This window comes from Passer montanus, unplaced genomic scaffold, assembly GCF_014805655.1.
Source record: "Passer montanus isolate IOZ18808 unplaced genomic scaffold, ASM1480565v1 scaffold24, whole genome shotgun sequence".
NCBI lineage: Eukaryota > Metazoa > Chordata > Aves > Passeriformes > Passeridae > Passer > Passer montanus.
The window spans coordinates 5454284-5478187 of record NW_024367037.1 but is presented as its reverse complement, the minus strand read 5'-3'; positions in this window follow the sequence as shown (position 1 = coordinate 5478187).

Below are 23904 nucleotides of genomic sequence, written 5' to 3'. Positions count from 1 at the left end.
GTCCTGGTTCTGCGTGTTTGCAAGTTTCCACATGAGCAGGAGCTTTCTACATCTTCATATTGTTTCCTATCCTTGACAAAGACTTCAGCCTTAGACAGATTGCTGACAGATTGGTTCAGAGCCAGCATGCAGGCAACAGTGCTAAATGGAGCAACAGACTCTCTATTACTTGTCTCTATCATAAATTTGAAAACCTTCTTGGTTTTGGGCTGCATATGTCACTGAACTCATGACAGAGCAGTTACATTACAGGATGTAATCTTATCTTTTCTTAAGCCCAATATCTAATCTAGTCTTTTCTTAAGCCCAACCAGGAAGACAATCCAGGTCAGTTGTAGGCTCAGCCATGAAGACTGAGGGGTCCAGAGAACTCCTTTATTTGGGAAGAAAGAAGCCCTTTGGCTCTCTTTCTCTTATCTGTAATAAAAGTTAAATAACCTCTGCATGTACATTAAAAACAGAAGCAGGGTGAAGAAAAAAGCTCTTTTGGGGTACTATCTGAGTATTCTGTTTCTTCATCTACCCACTGTTTTGAGCAGGAGTCTAAAGCAATGACTGTGCATATGTCAAGGAAAGCCATAGCCTTGCTTGTGCACCTAGGAAGGGAATAAATGAATGCAGGAACACTATGTGTCTGTCCATAGCAGAAGGGAAAATGTGAACATAAAGGAAATATGAAAAAAGTGCTCCTATCTGCTATACTCTTATCTTCAAAGAAACCAAATGTTATTTCAGGAAGAACAAAAAGGAAAATCAGGGGAACTGCAGGCTGGTCAGCCTCGTATCAGTCCCTGTGAAGATCAGGAAGCAACTAATTCTGGAAGCCTTTTCCAAACACATGAAAGACAAGGTGATCAGAAGTCAATGTGGCTTTACCTGGTGGAAGTAATGCTTAACCAAGCAGATACCTTCCCACAATGAAATCACCTTGTCAGATGATGGGAACAACATTGACTGTTGTTTGCTTCAACTTTATTAAGGCCTTTGGCACAGACTCCTATAACAATCTGGAAGACAAGGAGGCATTGTATGGGTTTGGTAAATTGACATCAAGGGGGATTGAATGTGGCTGAACAGCCAGGCCCAGGGGGTGGTGATCAATAGCACAAAGTGCAGTTGGAGGCACCTCACTGGTGGTGTATCCCAGGAGTGAATAGGGAGGCCAATATTGTTTAACCTCTACATTAAAAACCTCCACAGTGGGGTGAAGCAAACCCTCAGCAAATTCAGAGCTACAAAATTGGAGGAAGTGAACACTGACACACGGTGGAACTGGGCAGAGAGGAATATGAAAAGGGAAAGTTCTGCCAACATATCTGCTAAGGCAGAGCAATAGCCCCATGCACCAGTACTCACTGAGTTTCTGAGGAACAGCTGCATAGAGAAAGAGCTTGGGATCCTGGTGGGAAACAAGGTGAATGTCAACCAGCAATAAACCATAGTGACAGAGGTGACCAACAGCATTCTGGGCTGCATTAGGAAGAGCATTACCAGCAGATTGAAGGGTGTTACCTTTTATTTCTACCCAATACTGCTGAGGCCATGTCTGAAATACTGAGCCCAGTTCTGGATTCCCCAGTACTGGCGAGATATGGACTTACTGGAAGAAAGACAGTGAAGGGCTGTGGAGATGACTGAGGGACTGGAGCATCTCATATGAGGAGAGCTGAGATTCTTCTGCCTGGAGAAGATTCCGGGGACAATCTCATAAGTGTGTGTAGACACCTGATGAGAAATAATGAAGGAAACCAGGCTGTTCTCAGTTATGCCCAATGACAGGACTCAAGTATTCAAATATTGGTTTGGACATTTAGAAAAATCTTTTCAACAACTTAATACATAAAAAACCCAATTTTTAAAAATATGTAAATGAACAACTCCAAAAATTATTTCCACTCATTTAACTACATGTTTAATTTGTTTTGAAAACTGTAAAACTTTCATTTTTAAACAATGAGAGATAGACTTCTGTCAGATACTTTTCATGAAAGTAGAATTTTCATCTCCTAGAAAGCACTGATACATTAAAATTTCACCTGTCCTAAACTGAAGCAGAGGAAATAGTAGGACTATTTTTTAAATTCATCTAAGGTAAACTTAGATGAAAAGTTTTAATTCTGACTTTTTCCCCCCCAATTTATAATATTGAACACAATCCTGAATGAAATGTCTTCCAAAATGAAACATTCAAATATTCTGTCATGACAAGATTATAAAAAAGTTATCAGAATGCTTTGTTTTGATTGAAAGCAAAACAAACAAAGTATAGTCAATCCTGACACATTCCCACATAACATTTACAACTGAATTAATTGGCATTTTCTGAAAAACATTCTGCTCAAAATTTCTGAGCCCCTCCAGTGACAAGTGTACAGAATCACTGCTCTGTCCCAGGCAACCCCCCACACATGCACACATCCTGTTACACTGACAAGAAATCTACTGAGAATGCTGGCCCTTTTAAGGTGGAATTGCATTGCTATATTCATATCTCCAAGGCAGAATAGGGGGAAAAAACAGGAACCATTCTCAGAGGGGTGTCTCAAATGGATAGGTTCTCCTTTTGCTTCCACTGAGACAATCTTTTATCCATTGGTTTTGCTCCAGACCTTACCTGGAAGAAGCATCTACATGTTTATGAGGAAGCATTTGTATATTTTTACTTCATCAAACTAACATATTTGCGGGGAAAACAAAGTAAAACAAAACAAAACAAAACAAAAAAACAAAACCAAAAAAAAAAAACACCAAAAAAACCCCAAAAAAAACCCCACAAAACCAAAACAAAATGCAGTTAATGGTGTTCTTTTAAACCATTGTCTTTAAAAATGTTCCAAACCAGTCCCAAAGTATTCTACAAGAGATATATGAACTAACCACTAAAGCTTGTTCATTCACACCTGCCTTCAGTTAACCATGTTGAAGTATCACACGTTTTACCATGATTTTTATGATTTGCTGCTTTTGATTCTCATAATCACATTAGTGTTTGAAAGGTGATCTACTTTTGAAACCTATCATTGATTTTGGTTTAGTCCTTTCACATTTATTAAGATTTTAAAGTAGACTATAACTCCCTTCTTTCTTCTTCATTCAACTCATTAGAGAATTTATAAGGCCAGAAATTTTCTTTTTTTCTCCTCATTTCCTTTGGTACAGTGACTTGCTGTAAAGATCTCTGCCTTTACATTTACCTTTAATTACCTTTAATTTTGAGACACAAAATTTCCTGCAAAGAATTCTTGAAAACTGAATGGTAGATGCTTACCATCTCTTTAACTGATTCACTTAGTAGTTTTCTGTGGTCTACATGCTTTGTGGATGGGAAATTTTAGTTTTCTGTATGACCATATCAGAAAGAAGAGTCTCACAGGAGCAGTAAGACTGAGGATACCTATACATCATATTTACTATTTACACATAGTGAACTGTAACTGGCACAAGCAGAAAGATTTAGTCACAACTGAACCCAAACAGGAAACTAAAGCAAAACATGTGTTATTTGGGTTCAGTTATGTGTAATTTTGCATGAACGACACTAGTTTGTTCAAGCAGAAGAGCATCTACAGATCTGCAGATCTGAACAGATATGACAGGAAGAATGGAATACACACTGGTGACCACTATTCGTAAATATTCTGAATACAGTGAACACACATTTACAGCTGAGATACAGGTTTCAGAAAACGCTGGGCATATGATCCTGCATCCTTTTAAACAGAAACTTTTGACTTAATATTGACTTTTTAATGACAAGTAGCAAGATAGAAAACAAGAGTATTGACAAAAGAGCTTTTATTTTCCCCTGATGTCATCTGGTCATGTCACTCACTGCAGTTAAATCCAATCTCTAATTGCAACAAGCATTATGAACAACATTTGTTAATTTATTATGTGGTGCTATGCCAAGCCTGCATTTGAGTGCATACTACAGTATTTCTACATCTATAATTTTATCTGTCTAAAGTCGTCTTCATATCAAAAGGACTGGGCTTGTTAAATGTGTGTGCATTTTTAATACGCAATATCTTAAAAAACATAAGCACAGACATTTTCTTGTCTGCATGTATACCCTCATCTTCTATTATGTTTTGCAATTTCATCTGTGGGAAGGGATAAAGTTTGAAAACACAGGAATCTTACACCTGTTGCTCCATTTACACATGTGGAAGATGACTGCAAAATGCAAGCAAAACACATTATTGTGAATATGAAAATGTTTCACAGCCACATTGCATCAGCAGAGGCAAGTGTAGGAAATGACAGTAAATGAACCACTGTCTTTTGTTCTGCATCATTCACATATTGGGCACTACAAGTCATTATGAACTCATCAAGGCTGCCATATCTATGAAAGCCCCAGCCAAATTTGCAGCTCTTTTACACAACCAGACACTTGGAAAGGAACAGAAACACAAATGAGAGTCAGCCCATAATATTTTAGTGCTAAATGAAAGGATTGGATGCAATAATGCATATCCAAGACCAGTAAAGACACAAAATATCTACCAGTTATATGAGATGCAGCTTTATTATGATTGTATGTCAGGAATATTGTTCTGAAATATAAAAGCACAGGCTACCAGATGCTGAAGTGCACATGACTTTTTAATGTGTATCTTTAATGCTGATAAACTAGAAAGTGAGGCAATGAATGTTTATATTTGCAGTGATTGGTATCAGTCTAGTTAGAAAATTCAGTTCTAGATTTTTTTCCTCCATTTGCTCACATTTTTCTACTTAGATGAGTTGCAAAATCCCCAATTAAAATAAATTTTATTAATCTCTGCTCATGAGGTAGAAGACAATAATTCCAGTCTCAAAGCTCATTCACACACTTTGCACACACAAGGCTTAGAAGAAATTGATTTTTGACACCAAAATTATCTCTGATTTCTTATTCTTCTAACTCAGTTTCTGTGGGAATTATTCAAAATGATCAAGTGAAACCATCTTTTAAACAACATAGAGTGACACCATTTATTAAAATTAAAAAGCAGTTTTAAACACTTCTTAGGAGGAGGGGATCTCAACAGAATCCTTCACATTAGGAGTGCAGGATTATGTACATAAATGACGTTTAGTAGATCCATTTCTTATAGAACATGAGTAACACAGATCCTAAAATATTTAAATCAAAATGTTAACTTGAATATGTTAGAAAAGGAAGCATTTCTAGAAAGTCTTTTCCAACAAGTTACAACACAAAGAGGTGGCTACAAGGTGTAGCTTTCAGTGATTTTTTGCTGCCTGTCCTCAGGCTCATAGTGTCAGACATGGCAATTCTGCTGAGAAAAAAAAAACAAAAACAAAAACATTTATCTGGAAAATTATACACATATGTATATGAAAAATTACAAAGTATTTTAGCTGTCCTAAGGCTCATAGTGTCAGACATGGCAATTCTGCTGAGAAAAAAAAAAAAAGGCATGTATCTGGAAAATTATACACATATGTATATGAAAAGTAATAAAGTATTTTAAAAGACCATGGCCTGTTTTTTCCTCTGTTGTGAAGTAAGGGAGCTAAATAGTTGCAACTTCTTCATATTGTTTTTACAATGAATAACCTATAGTTTTGTTGTTTTTTCCAACATTGTCTCTTAATTCTCCATTCTGCAATGCCACTACTACAGATCAGTATAACAAAAATTAAGAAAAATGTTTAAATGATAATATCAGTATCCTCTACCTTCTACAGCTCTTAGCAATATTTTCCTTGTCTGGAAAATAAATTTTCCAATCACCATACACTAGGTATACTTATAAAGTCCATACAGACAATATAATGTCCATACAGACAGAGACTGCAGGCACTTTTCCATAAGTAATTATTTCTTATTTCAATTTTCCTTACTCAGTCAATATTTCCATAACAAAGGAAATAAAACCTGAGAAAATATTTCACTAGGGCTTCATTATTTGACCAACTAACAGTAAATAAATTACTGTTGACAGATTTGTGTGAGTGCATTTTTCACCTGATGTCTTCTTTATCATTCTTACTAAATACCATTTTTAATTTACTCTACACACATGAAACAAGGATGCAACCAATTCTCTCAGAAATATATTTCAGTACCCTGTTGCTCCCATTAGGCTGTATCTTGGCATGAATTTTTAAAGGGTTCCTTATAATTTTAAACCCTATTCCTCCCATTCAACTTGAAAGGGAGGTCTACGTTGCCAACAGTTAATATTCTCATAAATGTTTCTCATAAACATTCACTTCCTTGCTTTCAACTCAGCGTTTCTGGGATCTTTTAAAATTATTTCTTCCTCATGTCTACTGTGATCTTGCAAGCTGTTAACAGACTAACTGTGGGCAGAAAGAAAGATCATCTTTGTCCGTGCAGCGTAAATTCTCCAGTGTCTTTCCTGGCACAGTTCCATTCAGCAGCTCCTTTGGCACACACAGTTCCCTGCCTCTTTATACCAGACCCCAACCTCCACCTCAACTGTCCTTCCCCTCGTGCCACATCCATTTTATTTTCTTGGTATTTCCAATATGTAATTTCTTAATACTTCAAGAAATAGTCATTAACTGAATGAAACAATGATTTTCAAGCATGCATCCTTTAATGAGTATATTCACATGAACATTTCCACAAAAATCAATAAAGACTTATGCACATTTGCACTAAGGCTGCTCTAGAGGCTGCTGAGCTGCTGAAATATCTTAGACAAACAAAACTGAATTAACTCAAAGGATTTTAGACCTCCCTTCATTTTGACTCTCAGTTCTGGGCTCCTGTCTGGGTTTGAGTCTTCACCTCATTCTCCATGTGTTAAATCTTTTAAAACAAACTACTTTCCTGCCTTTCTACTTACTACCTTATAATTGGCATTCACTTTTCATTTGCAGCAAGAAAAACACTCTGCATTTTACACTGATCACTTCCCCTAGGCATGCAAGTTGCCACTGCTGGTGTCACCCTGAGCCGTTTCCTGTAGCACTGCTTTAGTTTTTTCAGAAAGGTACCTGTGACAAAACAGGCAGAATTCTTGGCACAATTTCTCTTTCCTTTAAAAAGCCTCCAGTTTTCCTTGTCAACAGCTCCTGTGCTTCAGATACCTCAACCCTCCTCCCATTCTTGTTGTAGGTTGCAGTATTTCTTCAGTGACCTCTTTTCCTTGTTACCCTAGGGATGGTTGCCCAGGCTTTTCCAAACAGGGATATAATCATGTTCAGCTGTTTTTTGGTTTTCTTTGTTTAAGACATGTCCTCCCTCAAGTTAAAAAGTATCCATGAACATTAAACCAGCTCAGGGCCGACAAACCCTGACGACATAAGCAGAATACAAAGATTTTGAGACTGCAAAAAGGCACTGACATACCCGTTTGAAGGGATATATACAGACCCAGAAGCAGAGGGAGTAAGCTCCTCTAGTGCTGCACCATGTGTGACTGCTCAGTGCCCCTGCAGTCCAGCAGATACTGGGGCCATACAATGCCCTTAGGTCACAACAAGTAGAGGAGATGCTACCATGGCGCCCTAAGGTCATGGTAGCTCCAAAGCAAGAGAGAGGTGTGAGGAGCAGGGAAGAAGCATGAAGTCCTACCAGTCCATACAGCACATATGGCAGGTGAGGAACCGCGTCAGGAGCTGGGTAGGAATCTACAGCTGGCAGGATACAGCACAGACAGCAGAACAGTGCTGTCCCTGGGCAGGCCCCTTCTCACTACCTCCTTCCAACTCAGGAATGCCACATTTCCCTCTGGAAAAGAGCTGCTGTCTAATGTTTTATTGCTTAGAAAGGATGGACAGTAGTCTAGGACATTCTCGATTTCCCTATTTTACTGTTCTTCTGCTTTTACTTTGAAATTGGTATGTGCTTCCTTCTGCTACTACACAGGACCCAATCTAAATTTTTCCTTTTCTCCTTCACTCTTACATGAGTCATTCTACTGCTTCCCCCCTGCTCAAAGCTGTCATTTACAGCAGTTTGCTCCCAGCTCTGTCCAGTTAGGTTTTATATTCCTCCCAAGATGGAGATTCTACAAACTTTCTGGGCAACTGCCAGAAACTGAAAAGGAGCTTCCCTGAGCTTTACATCCTCAACCAGTTCTTTCTTGTTTGTAAATACAAAGTGCAGAGGGGTGCCTCCTTTTGTCATCTCCTTAACCACCTGGGTTAGAAAACTGTGATTAGTGCACTCCACAGGTCTCCTGGACCACTGGATCATTTGTGCCCTTCTCTGTTGTTCCTCCAGAAGTTATTGTGGTGGCTGAAGTTCCCTTGTGAGCAACAGGGCCTGTGAATATGAGGCTTCTTCCTGAAGAAAACATCGTCTACTTCTTCCTTATAGGTACTTCTGGCAACTAGGAGAAGTGATTTCACTGGTCAGGATTTTCAGCAGATGCGTCTGTATAAGTTAATATGTTTATGTGCTCCTGAGAATGGCCAGAAGGAGAAGTGGTCCTCCAGATCAGAAAGAAAGGTAATGCACTGTGGTGCATATGTATACCCATAATTGTGAGGAAATGAAAACAAGGTCCATGGATGAGCATCTGTTGCAGAAAAAAAACCCACACCAGAGAGAGAACTACAGAGGGCTGTGTGTTTCAACCCTTTGTGAGGTCTGTTCCAGACCCTTGGCTCTGGAGATGAAGACAAAATAGGGACGAGACAAAGAAGTGGGAATACAAGTGGAACCAAGGGCAGATAGACACCAGAAGATAAATGCCGTGCCCAATTTTTTCCCACTTAGATGGTGTATCTATCAGCAGTTAGCCTACAAGTGGAGTTTAGAATTAGCTCCTTTTACCATAAAATTGCCAAATATGCCTAATCTATCCCACCCATTTTAGCATCTTCAATAATAGAGCAGATATGGTGCATGCCCTGAAGGCCAAGCAAATTGTTCACATGTCACGTTTTCCTCAAGGATACAATTTGATTTCCAGTGATTTCTTATGCAAACATAAAAACATACAGAACATGATGTCTATTTTGTTGGAAGGCTGCAGTGGGTGCAGCAGTTTCTTCACAACCTGACACACTTGACAAAAAATGTCAGCCACAAAATCTCAAAACACAAACCACACGGGATTTCTCACCTGCAAAAAGCTTTAGTGATGGTTTCTGCAACATGAACCATAGAATGGTTTGGGTTGCAAGGGACTTCAAAGACCATCAGGCCTCAAAGATTTCCAGAGATGGGGCATCCACAATTTCTCTAGGTGAACCTGCATTTAGTGCAGGTTTAGTGGCACCACATTTAGTGGCTTGTTGCCACTAAAATGTGTTGCCAAAGACCATCAGGCCTCAAACATTTCCAGAGATGGGGCATCCACAGTTTCTCTGGAAAGGAAACCAGTAAGGACATTTTAGTGGCAACAAGCAAGGTAAACAGGAGTAGTTCATATACTGAGTGCACTTCTTAGAGAGACCCTACAGGTAGAGCAATTCTTGCAAGACCTTTCAGGGAAAGTGTAATAATAGTGAGTTCAGGTATGTTATGTGGGCCACATCATCCTCTTTGTTTTCATGGTCAAAGAACAAAATGCCTGAGATTACAGCTGCATTGTTCCATTTGGTGGACACATGACTAGTTGAACCATACAATGAATTACTCATGCTTTATTTTTAGACCTTCATTTCAGGTACTCCTGCAACTATCCTTGTCTTTTGCACGACAGTGCATGGCATGGGGAGTCAGACCTCCAAAAATAGTAAGCATTCTACATTTTTGGTGGGAGAACACATTGGAGTGCACTCACACTGTTACACCCAGTATAAGCCTGCCTCTTGCTGCTCCAGATACCATCTTTGAGACCTCTGTCAGCTCCTAAAATGGAACCAAAACTATGGGATCAACTTCTCTGTAAGAGCAACTCATAACTGACAGAGGACAGGTAAAGCAGTCTTTAAATTATCAATGCACAGAAGAATCCCTCATTAACTCCTTCACAAATCTTCTCATTTTTTTTTCTTATCCCCTTTCCCTGTAAATAGATCTCTGTCTCAGTAATTGCTTCTGGATGACTGCAATCCTCAGATTTTCACTAACTACTTTTGGGTAACTAGAGAGATCATCTTTGGGCTAGGGTGTCCAAAAATGTCCTTAATAGTGGCACCTCAGTTACTTGGGAAATTGAAGACATTTCTGGCGTCATTCAAATATTTTCCTGGAAAAAATATACTGCCTTTCTACCAGCTCTGGAAAGGAGTAATACACGATGTATGCCTTGCCATACCATCTGTGCAAACTTACCACAATATATAGCAGTTTTCACATCTGTATGTCCAATTATCCATTTAAAAACAAATACATTTTCAGTTAAATCCAGAACTTTTGTTTTATCCAATCAGAATTCTTTCTCTGGTAAGGCAAGGAATGCCTACATGCCTAACCAAAACATGTAAGCAGTCCCACTGCTTTTCATGGGAATCTTGACATGTATGGGAGCTGGTACCTTGGTAACTGGAATTTAGGGGCCAAATTCTCTGCTAGTGTTGTCCTGTAAAAACCATGTCCTTTAATTCAGCTCCACTGATTTATAAGCCCAAACTGCATAATGAAATTTAGCCAACTGGAAAGTGGAATATAAAAGCATGTCAGGCTTTACAGTAGAAAGCCTTGTAGCTAGCATTTGTTTGGACAAAAAACAAGCCCAGAAGATGTTGGCTAGATTTCCTTAAGAAGTAGTCTTATTAATGTCAATCCCCTGTATGGAGAACACTATGTTAATCCCAGGAGTTTAAACAGACCCAAAATTGAATAAAATTAAGCTCACAATGACGAGACCAGCAAGTAGGTTCATGGTTCCCTCACAACCTGCAGCTCCCCACTGTGCTTCCCTGCTCTTACAAAGCCTCAAGATCAAGAGTGTGAAAATGCAATTCCTCATTAGTTATCCAAGAAACTACTCATCCTGTGTCCAGGTAATGGCTTCAAGGAACATTTTTAGAAGTCAAAACAGCAATTGTCTTGAAAGACTTAGAGAGCTGAAGTCACCCCATGGCTTGCTTTCTGCTAGTTTCATTCAGCAGAGCGTTCTCTTTGTTTCCTTTGGCTCCATTTCTTGTTTGTTTGTTTCCTGTTGTATAACTTTTGTTCAGCAAAGCTTCAGACTGACTAGAGCTCTGCAATGTCCACAAGAAGGTGGAGGGGTAATGTTTTGACATGTTTTGGGCTGTGCCAGAAGCGCTGTGTGGAATGGTATTTTTGCTGGTGGCTCCCCACAGGTGAGGCACAAACGTACGTGGCTTGCCTCGTTCATAAACCCACCCAGCCCTCACACATTCTCCTGTGCCACAGGTGACTCCAATGTTTAATGTAACTCTAACGTAAAGAATAGCAGAGCTAGTTAAACAGAGATGAGTACCACTCCAAAACAAAATCTGTTTGTATTTATATTTAAAAACAGGAGGTGTATCCTCTAGCAGATATTCCAGTCTGCCTGGAAAGCGTATGTGCGCTATTAAGGGAGGCTTACAAAGGCTTTGACGATTCCTATGGTAACCCAGTAGAAAGGCTGTTTCCATGGGGACTAGCCAAGCCTATAAAAACCTTCTGTCTTCATTAGAGTATCTCTGACACTGAATGCTTTAACAGTTACTGTTCTGGAATAGTTAACAACAATCTCTGCTCTGGGGAGAGAACAAATTCTTTCCTTCCGGTACAAGTCCAGTCATTTTGTCAGCTTTCAGTAATACTCAACTGAATACCTGTCCTGTATCAATATAAGGGACATACTAAACAGTGATATACACTTTAAAAAGCACTCTGATTTACCCTCCCCAGCATTACAGTAAATGCACATTATGCATTTAGAAATGCAGTTAATTTAAGCATAAGGACATCATAAATCATACTCTTTAAATTTCACAGGCATTAAATATATCTGGGTGTCTGTGTAGTTGATTATCTGTCAAGGTAGTGTTCTGGTTCCCATTCAGATTCCCCTTCTCAGTCACTCACAACTCCTTTGAATATATTCTACCAAAACAAAACAGAATTATTTCTTTTGAACGTAAATCTTTCATGCTTGATCTCAGACAAATTTGCTTTTCTCCTTACTTTTTTTCCTTTTCTTCTTGTTCCTGCCCTATAAACTCAACAGTTTTTGAGTTATGCAAGTAGAAATAAAGCTTTATTTCTTCCATATGTTCTACACAAAACATTTATACATTCAGAACTCAAAAATGCCTGAAGGAGCAAACTTCAAATTTCATCTCAGCAATGTCTGCATCATCATTAATTTTGCCACCTCTTTCCTATATATTAATGGGACTAATTTCTATTTTCCATTCCCTTTTCCTTTAGTATAAGAGCCTTTCTTAGCACTCTCCCTCCCATGTCTCTGGGATATTATTCTGCATGTAAAGACATGCTGTCTAAGCTATAATATACAGACCTTGGAGTAAATAAATCAAAGGAACATACATATTAAAATCTCTGAATAATATAATTTTCAAAGAGTTTAAAAATATTTCCCAAATTTCCTTTTTCTGCAGATACAGCTCCACACATGCCAGTGCAGTATAAGTTCTTGACTGGAGTCTTAGTACCAGTTGAAATAGACTAAAATTATTTCTCTCTGTGTTAAAAAAACAAATGTCCAGGTGCTCTTTATGACAATATTTGAGACCTTTCCTTAAAATGTCATATTAAATAGCTGTGGTCCCTTGCTGTTCATAGAAACCTTAATAAAGATTATTAAACCCTAATAAATATTTTCTTCTTGATTTAAAAATTTTAATAATGGAAAGTTATCTTCAAATTAGGGATTCAGCATTTTTCAGGAAAAAAACCCAAAAAGAAGAGGACTTTTTTATGGCATAACTTTATTCCACATTTGCAGATTTAAACTCCTCAAAGAATAAATACCACAACACCCCTCCCCCATTTTGGATGGATAATGACAAAGATGATGATTGATGCACCCAGCCAGGACCACTGTATCTCTGCTCATTTCATAAACTGTTGCTAAGAAGCATCCTCCAGCCCAGGAGGTTTAGAGAACACAAAGCCTTCATGCATCTATCTCTGAGGCCAAGCCTTGCTCAGCCTCAGCAGTTGTGCAGGCTTAGGTTCTTCAAGCAAGACACTGCTTAGATTAATCTGTCACTCATGGAGCACATGTGACAAAGCCAAAAAGTAACATCACACTTCACAGCTTTGCTTCTGTAAAGATGCTTTGGTTTCCCCCTCGAAGTTCAGAAACTGAAAATTGTTCTGATGCAGAAAGAAACTAAAAATTGTTCTGCTGTCTCTCATGTTTATAACTCTTTTCCATGTACTAGCATGCTCAGAAAAGCACCATACACACACACCACCTGAAAGTCACATATCCTGTCATTTGATCATAACTACTTATTTTCCAATATGTGTTTAGACACATTGCCAAAGACAGTTTCTGAATTATAGACTTGATTCCGAGTATCACTTGATTACAGATTGCAGGATGTAAATGTACCTTCTGGCATGGCATAATATGATGAAGTTCCTGGATCAGTCAGAGCACTTTGGGTCATGATGATTTTCACATTAATACTGAGGTCTGACCTTGTCTTAACTACCCAAACAGAGAACAAAGCATCATGTACTTACTTGAAGTCAGAGCAGCAACAGGAGGATAAAGAAGGCTTACCTACTTAATAACTTTCTGATTGAAGATATGCAGTGCTTCTTTGAAAATAAATGGTATCTGATTAGGAAAAACTAAATTAAAAAGAAAAAGAGGGAATACTATCTATCATACACAGTAATGCTAGTTTATGCCTCAGTCCATGTGAGAATCTAAGTTTTCAGAATTGCAATGGGATTAAAATCCAATTTCGTGTGAGTGCCCTACTCACTGAATCTCTTTAGGCACACAGGCCTATGGATATATATATTCTGTCCCTTAAGTTTACTTATTACTGAAGTTGCGACATGTTCATGGCTACTGCATATGCCAGCTGGACACACCACCAAATGCTTCAAGCATTCTGAAAAATCCGAGTCTTAACCTGTTGTGAAACAGGACACAATACTAGTCAGTATTCTGTGAACCTACAGGGCACTGCTGGGCAAACAGACTCTGTCTATCCCTCTCTCCCTGTCACCATAATCTACATCTTCATAAGCGTTCAGAGAAAAAGGAAATTATACTCAATAGGCACCATAGCACCTGTGAATCTGAACAATGAAAGCAATTCTCTTGAGGATGACCTCTACTAAGGAGATGCTTTAAAATTACACAGCTTTTAAAATTCCAGTGTTTGCATGTTGCTCAGCTCAAACAGTAACATTTAGACAGTGACAATATCACCAGCACCCCTTCAAGCAGAGCCCAGGGAATGCCCCTGAATCAGCAGTGTAAGTGCCAGCTGGACAGAATAAGGTCACTTCTCTCCCTTACATCTCTTTCTCAGCAAGAAATTGCTCAGAGGAGTAAGCCTCACTCGATGTTCTTGTAGTCAAGTAATCGTTGCCAATTATTGCAGCTGTGAATGATCCCTGACCAGAGCAGGGATGGCTCCTGAAGCCAGTTCCATCGGGCACAGCGTGCAGACATTATAATACAAAGGGCCTGAGTGCTGTAAAGGGAGAAGCCTGGGTGATGAGCGAGCTCGTTCCTTCTGCGTGGTGAGACTTACAGTTCAGGATGATTCAGTTAGGGAGTATGTCAGCAGAGAGTTTTTAATCTTGTTAAAGAAAGCAGTCTTCCTTCCTATTGGATACCTACTGGCAGTCTCTAGAGAGATGACTTCTTCCCAGTGCTGCACAGGATCCCACTGCTTGCTGTGCTGGAAGGAATGTGTCAGAACTAATCTTACAATAACAAGTTGCACTAACTGCTGACATGAATCTTGGCACTGACGTAAGCCTGAGTTGTTTAATTAGTATTTATGAAAGATGAAGTGATACGGTTCTTCAAAAAACGGTTACATTCTGTTACCATAATCTGTTATCATAAACTGATATAAAGATTTCAACCAAACTGAGATTACTTGGGAAGGGGAACAGTTATCTGCAGTTTAATAAAGCAGAAAAGGAATTTGGGGAGCACAGCATTATGAGGAAGTAAATACATAAGCTTTGGCTTCATTTCGTATTTAGCATCTCATTAAAAAAAATTAATTTTGAGTGGAAGACTCAGCTTCTCATCATGAATGCATTCTGTAAAATAGATGACCACCACAAATGCTTTAAATCATGATGTTCTAGCAGGAATGTATTAATTTATCACATTGGCAAAATCAGGATCAGAATTTAATATCTCCCTAATTAAAAAAGAAACACTTCCATGATTCATAGAGCACTATTCAAAATGCATAACTTCATAGGCAGCAAAACTTATAAAAATACATCCAATTAGTGTTTGGTAGATTTCTTTAAATTGTTAATTAATGCTAAATTTCTATAGATGTACAGACACAGCATGTTCTTCCATCTTTAAAGAAGAAATCCATTAAGAAATTGCTATTAAAAAATTCCTGGGGATATTTTCAGGTGTTTTTCTACTGTGATAGCATCAGCTCATGATAAATTCTGTCCATAGCTTCAAAAGTGTTTCATTTCCCACAGTCAGATTTCTTTCTCCCATTGAAAATCCGATGGGAAGTTGTTTGAATAAAAGAATACTCAGCAACATTCCTCTGTATTGTTCAAGCCAATTTGTGTATATCTCTAGGGAATGACCAGGGACTTAGGGCTACCCACATGGGTGGGAAACATTTGAGCATGAGTATTTAGCACAATGATACTCCATGTTAGCATTTCTGTGAATTTACATTGGGAATGAAACAGGCAGCTCCCAAGTGTTGGTCTTGCTCTGCCTTCAAAGCCTCTTTCCAAACACACTTTTATGTTCAACAGAGGGCTGATGGAAGCCTTGTAAAGATAAATTACTTTCTTTCCCGGACTCTCATTTTCCTTCCCTACAGAGAGGGGGAAATCTGTTGTGTCAGGTTTTTAAAAGCCTCTTTTGGGACACTTCCCTCATGTCTTCACTACCTGGATCAGTCTCAGTTCTTTGCATTCAAGCTTCTGCACAATTTGGAAAATATCTGTTTCTCTTGGTACTATATTCATTCCCAGTAGTAGCCATTATCCACATATTTGGTGCAATTTAATCATGTGTTGAATTTTGCCTCCAGGTAAAGACTTTATATTCACTAAGAGACTGTTTTTGCTGCAATATGTGTCCACAATAAACCGTGTATACACAGCACTGCTTCGAGCTTCTTTTATCCTAACTACATATCACAGTGTAAACATCATGGAATACATTGAGTGGAAAGGGGCCTTTAAAGGCCATCTAGTTCAACTGCCCCAACATGAGCATGGACACCTCCCCCTAGACCAGGTTTCTCAGAGTCCCATCCAACCTGGCCTTGAGCATCACATCTTGTTTTCCTCTGAAAGACCCTCCACTTCCCTGAGTCTCTTTTATCCCATTACTGTGCAGTGGGATTCTCAGTTAAAGTCATTGTCTGCTCTCCAGCTTCCCTAGGTGGGCTGGGAACCACAACGCTCATGATTCATCCATTCTCCATCTTTTAGTCAAGATCCTTCCCTTTCATATACGCACTCACATCAACACTGTCCACTTCACACTTTCAACCTATTCATGGTGATCCCTAGCCTACTCAGCCAGTCCAGCACTGTCCATTTGCATTTCTTTCAGTGACTTTAAAATGTCTCAGAGTCATATATACACCTACACACACATATACATGTCTTAGACATGGCAGAAAGGCAAAGACTTTGTGCATGAGAGCACAATACTGCACAGAGTTGAGTATGGTCCCTTTATCTCTTTATTGAGATCTACATATATGAGATTCAGTCCTTTAGCTAAGAAAAGAGCACCAAAGGGCTAAGGAGAGAACACCTACATCAAGGTAGTGATATTACACTCTTCCCTGCCCCTTGCTGTTAAACTGATACCGAGGGAAGAGGGACCAGTACTGAACATAACCCATCCAGATTTTCCTCACCAGAAGGTAGGAAATGTTTAAGACAAATGCATAGAGGAAAAGTCTAGTGTCCACTGATCACTGAAAGAAACTACTGAGTGCTGCAGCTTTAGTAGGCCTAGACACTATCTATTACATGTATTTCTGCCCACCACTACTTCTTCAGACTCTCTCCCATCTCTGATTCACAGAGGGCAAAAATCCATCAGAGCCCTGAATTTTAAATCGTTTTCTGGCACCTCAGGGATTTAGCTGTTATATCTTGTTCAATCCAAAATGTTGAGGAAAAGACTGTAAGGTGACAAGGCAGTGGAGTAGCTACAACCCCCTCTAGCTGTGGGGTTGGGAGCCCATTTTACCACGCTGACAACCTTCCCCACCAGGACTCACAGCGTCAAGAGCTTCTCAAAGTCCTCCTGGGTCGGTACAGCTTTCTGCCACCCCCAAACAGGCGGGTGGTTGTCAGGCACAATCTGGCCTGGACTGTTTTTCATTGTATAAAGTTGCTATGGTATCACCAATTAAAAATTCTAAAAAATAATCTGCATCTGTACAGCATGCTAAAATAACCTACCAAATGACACGTCCTTTCGTAGAAAGCGAGTCTACTAATTGCTGAGGGGCAGATTCCTCCACCCTTCCTCTCGCTGAACAGTGCCTTCAAGCTGCAAATACTCCCACTGCTTTCAGCATTTGCCAAGCCTAAGTTTTCCACAGAAACCATGAGTCAGGCTCCAAAAATCAGGAGACAAGCTTAAAAAATCATGAGATTTAATTACAGCAGGTGAAGTATTTTGCCTTGACGATGGATTTGGCAGAGTGGGCATTTAGCATAAGAGTCAACCTCACAGCTAAAAGCAGGTGATCAGCAGCTTTATCAGAGTGATCCCATCTGAAAATATGTGGTCTAACACTTCAAAGCTTTTTGTTAGTGTCTAGCAGGAGGAAACTGAGCTCTGTGTTTCTATAATAATTTTCTTTCCTCTTCATTTTCATCTTTCTCCCTTTTTTCCCCCTTTTTTCTGACTCTCCACCTTATTTCCAAATGCATTTCAGTAGATAGGTCATTGCAGGAAGAAGGTGAAAGTCAAGACCCAGGTAGAAAAGACAGTTTTGGTATCCAGAGGTCTGACAAAGTCATGGATGACAAAGCTGGTCTGTGAAGACAACACCAGGCTCCCTGGAAGACTTGGACTTACTAACCACAAGGCAGAACCTAGCATACACCAGTGGTCTTGTGGACATGAGCAACAGGCAGAGTGTCTGGTTTCACAAAACTTTGGTTTCCCCACAGCGACCCAAAGGCTTAATACCAAAGACTTGAGATCGAATTAGACTTAAAGACTAAACTTCAGTCAGTGGTATGTAAGATCATGAACTCAAGACCTGTATTCCCTCTTCCATCTCACAAGCTCCTCCTTCATGGTCAAGAACTGAAGCTCATGTCCCCACACACAGGTGCTGGGGCCCTGGGCACACCAACATGCCATACTGGCTCTGACTGACCTCTCTGGCCCTTCCCTCTTGGCTGGGGCCTCCATGTACCCCTTGCTGCTGCCCAAGCTATGTCATTTTGAAGGCTTGTCCTTAGCTGCCCTTCTGACCCTGGCATGCTGACTGGCCCTCCTCAGTGAGGAGCTCAGTGTTCATCCTCAGGGATGCCATTATGCTGCTCACCTCCAGGTCAGTTGTGTGACAGAACAGCTCATGTCGTGCCATGGAGCCACCTGAACTTAACCCTGGGTTGCCTCGTGTTGGGAGTGCAAAGGAGGCTCTGTGGCAAACACGGACGGCAAAGCTGAGGGCCATCACTCTTCCCCTAACGACAGGAACAGACGTGAGTGCAAGTGCTACATGCTGAACATGGAGACAAGTCAGAGGACAGATCTGACCAGGTAGCATTTTCACAGGAGAATAATGAAATGAGAACCTCCTACTTCACTTACCTCCTCCCACTGTTGTGAGCCTTTTCACCTCCCTACATATTACCAGCAATCTCTTATGCCTTCCTCCAGAACAGTGAGCTGGAAAATCATAGTACACAAGAAAGAGAGACCTTGCCACATTCCCCCTTCAACTCAGAACTTTCATCTTCCCCACACAGAAAATGTCTCAAAGATCTGCAGCATCAGCTTGTCAATGAGGAACAATTTAGCTTCCAGAAATTATCACCAAGAATTAATTTTATGGAGTCTGAAAGCAAAGCCCAGAGACAAGTTTGATCACATGAGTTTTACAAGGTTCTATTAATTGAAAATACATGCATTTATGTATGGTCATGTTGAAAGCTACTTATTAATTTGACTAATTAAATGCATATTTTACTTTCTAGGAGTTTATTACAGTTTGGTCACAAACAGGCTGATAGTAGCATTTTCACAGGAGAATAAACAAGTTCAGAAAGGCTCTTGGAATTTGGCAAGAAAAACATGGATTTGTAAAGTCATAAGATCAAAAAGCTGTTAATGAAAAAGAAAGACTTTGGTAACTTACAAAAAGAAAATATTAGTTCTTATTTTTTTTCAAAATGGGTGTTGAGAAGAGCTAAGTGAATAACTGTCTGTCTGGGTGTTGCAAGTGGGAACATGTCTAGATGCTATAAATTTAGAGATGAATAATCTTTCTTTATAACAAGTGTAAGAAAAAGTACAGAAAAGATGCTCCATCTCAAGAAAAGTCCATATAAGCGGAATCAGCTTCCCTATGAGGAAATAATTACAGCAAGCTGCAAAAATAGAAATAAAATCTCTGACGAATTGCTGGTGTATGAATTCCTGTTACAGTTTATTTATGCAGACAATATAGTGTCTGGGATGAAACAGCTCTGTTGGCAGAACAAGCATGAGCCACTGTATGTGGGCTCTCAGAGCACTGCATGGGAGTGTTTACTTCAGCTCTCCTGGAACCATGCAGGAGTGACGTTACCATGCTAGAGCCTGAAATTAGCAGCAATACCACCGGCACCAAGAGAAAGCCGAGTGTGTGGCTGACATCTTCGTCATCTGACGAAAAAAAGTAAAACAAAAACCAAACCCTAATCGAGCTAAGAGGATGTATTTGAAGTATTTGAAACCTCTTCCTAAACAGATCACACTGCATGCAAAGAGGGGTTGTATTTTGCTACTGTGATCACTTACCTGTAGTGTTTTCTGCAGGACTGGGCAAGTGACAACTACCTGCCTCTTCATGTTTGCATGTTTATATTGCTTTATTCTTCTAAATAGGAGTTCAAATTGCACTGGATGTTGTCAAAACCCCGGTGATATTTTTCTGGTCTAGAGGATGCCTGAAATGAAAATGTATGTATTAAATATGACCACTTTTATATATGGAAGGCATGCTAATCTATTCTGTTACAAGATACCAGCAGTAGGCATTTTCGTGGCTCTATTGCTGAGAACAGTCCCAAATGAAGAAGAGGAGGAAGTCCTTGTGCAAGTCAGCCAGTGAAGCTGTGGCACACGACTGAAGGAGCAGGCCCTGGGGAGGCTGTCAGCACAGCCTGCTCTGCATCACCCATCCCACTGAGCTCTGCGCGCTCTCTCTGCACCTCTGGACTTATGGATAGGCAGGGGTTTAGACCAGCCTTGGAAGAAACGCATGAACACCCACCACAGGGAGACTATGGCAGCTAGAAAGTGACAGAGCAAAGGGACAGACAGACAAAGGGATGCTGTGAGAGCACAAAGAGCATTTCTGTGCTATCCCTTCATGAGAGGAATTCCCCATCAGTCATCATGCAAGTTTTAGAAACCAGTGGATCAGCACAAGGACCCAACTCCAACTCATGGCCCACCTGTTTGTTCCAGCATCCCTTAAAGTAAACAACAGAAGATCCATTGGCTTCAGGGAAAGAGGATCATACCCTGCCATCAGCTGTTTCCTCAGACACTAAATTTCCTCAATACCACAATTTTCTTTTGCCCTTAGTGTTCAGCTGTTGGGAGATTTTTCTGTGCATCCCAGTATATTTCTGAAGTTCTCCATGCAAGGCCTGAGCGTGGCCAGAGAGCAGCAGCTGCTGGTGTATCCAGAGGTGGGCTCAGCAGTGATGCAGCTGGAGGAAGACAGCTATCTAAACTATTTAAATCTTACATGTTCATTGAAGTGATGTTTCATTCCCTTCCACTCAAGTCAGTGGGAGTCTTCCCATTGATTGCATCCCAGGACTGGCCTTTGGGGTTTGCTTAGGCTATCTACTTATCCTTACAAAATAAATGGTTTGTTAAAGTGTATTCTAAGGGGCAGGTGACTGAAACAGGCATACCTGAGAAGAGCATATTTCACCTGCTCACAAAATTGACAGTGATGAGCAGTACAGCAGAAAATTATCAAAAATTCGCACATTGAATTGAGAAGGAAGGAGGGAACAAGATGTGCAAATAAACATTCTGATGCAGAATGTATTTTTTCTGGTTCCAGATTCTACCAAACAAAAACAAGTGGAGGTGTCTCCTTTTTCTGAAAGAAAAAAGAAGAAAATAAAAAGAAAAATCAACAATAAATACAAACAAACAAAATGAGCCAGAACCATGGGGAGGGATCATTTCATACATTTTCAAATTCAAATATTTTATCGTCTTGGTTTAACATCTCTATAATTTTTCTGAGCATTGCTTTTATATAACACAAATTTCTGGTTGTGTCAATAGGTGCCCTGAATATTATTTTTTTAAGAATACTCTGATTTGGCTCTGTTCAAAGATGGAAGGAATCTTTCCTGGGGTAAAACCTATGATTTATATTCATCTTCAATTTATTGAGCATTACAAAAAGATGAAAACATGCAGGACATTTTCTCTGTGGTAGGAAAATATAAGTTGTTGTGTTCTCCTCAGATTTATCTACATACTTAAACAATGTTCTCACTAATAAAGGAGGAAATTATGAAACAATATCTTCACTGGTAAAAGAAGAAATTCTTTGAGGCTAGATACTATGGACATGCTGAAACAGATGTCAGTAACTGTTGTAAAAGCTTTTTTCTACCTCTTAGATATCCAAAACAGAACTATTTTTTGGAGAGTGAGAGATCCTTGTAGTATCTACAGTGAGCATAAAAGCAGTGGCAGCTGACAGCATCAGCCCAAGCAGCTTGATGAGATGAATGGGTAGAGTCTGTGAATGTTAAGTAATAGTTCACTGTCATTTACAGTAAATTCAACGTAACTGCAGTCTAAAACCTGTAAGAAGGAAAGAAAAAGGTCACTTCTCAATCATATAGATGCCTATTTTCTTAGTTCCATGTATAGATACCTAATTATGTGCACACAAATAGATGGCAGTATTAAGATACTGTGCTTATTTCAGGATATCATGCAGAGATCCTTTTCAGGCACTTGACTATCGTTTCTGCTTCTCCAAGTGCTCCTACTGAGTGCTAGTACAGTTGAAACTTCTCAGGGAGTTTTTAAAATTTCCAAATTCATCTATTTTTAAAGCATGGGATTTGGAATACGTACACTTTTGACACTTTTTGTCATGTATTTATTTTATATATGTATAGTCATTATGTATTAAAGAAAAAATATCTTTTTGTATACATATCTATTATAAAAATTCATTGGAATCTTCAGTACTGCATTTCCTCTGTATCTTCCTTGATGTTACAGATGTGTAGTCTTAATTTGTTTGCTTATTTTTAACAACATTCAGTAACAGAAAGGGCTGTGTCATTATGAGCATGTGAAGTGCTGTGTCAAGCATAAGCCACTGCTTTTCACAATATGAGTACAATGTTCCCTAAAGCATCACTTGGTAAATTGCATTAGTATTAAAAACAAAGCCTTTAGACAGAAATACTGGATTTATCCCTTCTTTTTACTCTTATCCTTACCATAAGAACCTGATCCATTTCCAAAGGGCTTACTTTAACCTCTGAGTAGTTTTAAATTTTTCTAAGACTATTGTTATAAATATGCAACAATTGACAGGACCAGTAAGAGAAATTACTGATGTAGGTCTCAAATGGCAAGAGATATAACAACAAGACCAGAGCAAGCTATTTGGAAGCCCAACCAGCGAGGACTGCTTTGGAGCATTTTAGGGTATTATAAGACACCACAGAAAAAGAGGAATGTCAGCATGCCCTTTGCTAACAGAAGAGTGCCCATGGGAATAGGTGACACCGCTCCCATCACCTGTCCCAGCCCAAAACAGATTGTGCATGGACTAGGATTGTGCATCCTGTTATCTGAGTTGCACCTAGTCTCTGAAACAAAAGATTTGAAGCTGTCAGTACTGCTAAAACAGAGAGTATCATCCTACCCGTGGTGGATCCTTGGATACTCCTAGTCACCCACCTGCCCAGCAGGGGTTGGTTGTTTCACAGTGCTACAAAGATCTATGAAAACATTTGGAAGTTGGAGAAATAGAAAAGTCTTCAAGACCTTATGGGGACTGATTAAGGGACAGGCTGCTGTACTTTGGAAATAGCTCCAGATGACAAAGTTTTACTGGAAAATTCCAAGAGTTGTGGACAATTTGTGATATGTGAGATAATGGATGGCTGGTATAACATTATATGCACTTTCACAGATTCCTGTAGCATTATGCTCATACAGCAAAATCATAAGGACTAGAAAACTAGAAGGACTCTTTCATCAAACCTTTTCAGTGATTCCAAAACACAAACCTTTTTCTTCCTGGAAGCATAGAATTATTTTACTTCCTCCTAAAAGCTGAGATTTTGTTGCTGCCTGCTGCCACATAGGGCAGGATAGGGAACAAGTCAATGCCTGGTGATAACAGTAAAGTAGTCACAATCCAGATGTTTTTCCATCTTTTATTTTTAGATGACAGTATAGTAAGTGGGAGAAATGGTGAAATGGTGTAGGATGTAGCTGGGAGCTAAGGCCAGACAAGCTGGAACAGTAGGGTAGTACAAAGCAGTTGAGGAATGAAAATATTTCTTGGAAACGTAATTTTAAGCACTGACCTTATATAATACATGGAATGTGAGTAGGTGCTGAAGCCATCTAAAAGAATCTA